Here is a 2,030-nt window from a genome sequence, read left to right on the forward strand (position 1 = left end):
GCCTTGGGGGGTCCCAGTGTTCAATATAATCTTGCTCGAGATTTTATTTCATGCTCGTACTACTTGGGACCTCTGGCTGAGAAAATCCAAAAGCCAGTTGCAAATATGCACTGAACCCCAACTTATCTCATTTTTGAATCAATTGTTGCGGTATTATAGTATTAAATGCAGCATATATGAATCTTCTTTTTATGCAGGTGAGTAAGAGCAAAATGAAGAGCAAAACAAATTGCATCCTCAGTTGATCGTTTAGCTCTATATGCAAACTGGAAAAGATCTAAGGTGGAAGGAAGAGAAGATGTGTGACATAATCAGCCGTTCAAAACAGTTCATGACAATAGGTGTCAATGATACCGGGTGGTAGTCATTAAAGCAGGATGGTGCAGATTTCTTGAGCACTGGTATAAAAGTAGCCATTTTGAACATGATGGAACAATAGCTTGCTCCAGAGAGATGTTAAACATGTCAGTGAAGACATCTTTTAGCTCCTCTGTGCATTCTTTCAACACGACTAGGTATATTATCTGGACCTGCCGCCTTACAGATATTAATGCCAGAAAAAAAAATCTTCCTTACACTATCAGCTGAAGGGCGCAAGACTGAATCATGAGGGAGAGGTTGTATCCTCTGTATACATCCAATCAGTGTGGGTATCAAAATGTGCAAAAAAAAACAACAATTTAAATCATTTAACAGAGAGATATCACTCTCAACACTCTGTACAGCAGGTTTGTAATATGTGATAGCCTGGACACCCCTCCATAAACTCTGCACATCTCTACTGTCCTTAAAATTGGTAGTTATCCTGTGTGTAGTCCAATTTCACTCTCCTAATGCCGTAGGACAAATTAATACTCGCAGCTTTCAAACCAGCCTCATAGTTTGCTTTAAATGTGTCATCCCTCACCTTCAGCAACCTATGAACCTCATCTGTCAACCAGGGTTTATAATTATTTCAGATGATAATGGTCTTAACATCATCGATACATTTTGCAATTTAAGAGATCACAGTGTCTGTATATTCTTCAATATCTATACAGTCATAAAAAGTAGAGCTTGTTTAAACATTGTCCATTCTGTTTTATCAAAACAATCTTGAAGCGCATGCAGGCTTGCTTCTTGACGGGCTTGATGGCTTTCACCCTCTGTACGATGGCATAAGCAAGACAGTAACATGATCAGAAAAACCAATATGAGATAATGGAGTAGTGTTATATGCTCCTTTTTGAGTGGTATAAACTAAACCCCAAATATTGTCTCTCCTTGTCGGGAAGTCCACAAATTAAACTTTGGAAAACAGTCTTAAGATCAGCATGATTACAATCTCCAGCAAAAGTGATAAAACCATCAGGGTGTGCCATCTGTTGTTTACTAATAGCTGGTATAGTTCATTCATGGCCACAGTCCTGTCACTCACGTTACTTGTGTGAGGAATATAAACGGCGACTAAAAAAATTGCAGTAAACTCCCAAGGTAGATAAAAAGGACGGCACTTTATTACCATGAACTCAGCCAATGGTAAGCAGTGCTTGCACACCACTGCTGCATCTTTGCACCAGGCATCCCGAATGTAAATGCAAATGCCTCCACCACGAGCTTTTCCTCCGTTCCCAAACGACCGGTCAGCTCGATAGCATGTTAGTCCCTCTAACTGTATAGCAGTCGGGGATGTTGTCATTTAGCCATGTTTCAGTAAAAATAAGGACACAGCAGTTACTCACGGTCTGATTTGTCGACCTTGAATGAGTTGGTCAGTAGTTGGACATGGAGTTTATTCATTTATTTTTATTTTATTTATTTGATCATTTTTAATATTGAAACATTTCTTCTGTATTTATTTTGTATTTTTTCTAAAACCCTACTCCTACAGAATGCCAGTGAGTTTTGTTTTTTCCTTTTTCCATCAAGTCGTTCTCGGCCCCGGAGTAGGGCGGTGCTGCCTGCATGCATAATAATTTGGTTATTGAACTAAATACTTTACTCATGCACAAAGCAAGCATGATTTTGCTCTTTACACCTGAACTGCAACA

This window comes from Nematolebias whitei, chromosome 3 (assembly GCF_014905685.2).
Source record: "Nematolebias whitei isolate Nwh7 chromosome 3, NemWhi1, whole genome shotgun sequence".
NCBI lineage: Eukaryota > Metazoa > Chordata > Actinopteri > Cyprinodontiformes > Rivulidae > Nematolebias > Nematolebias whitei.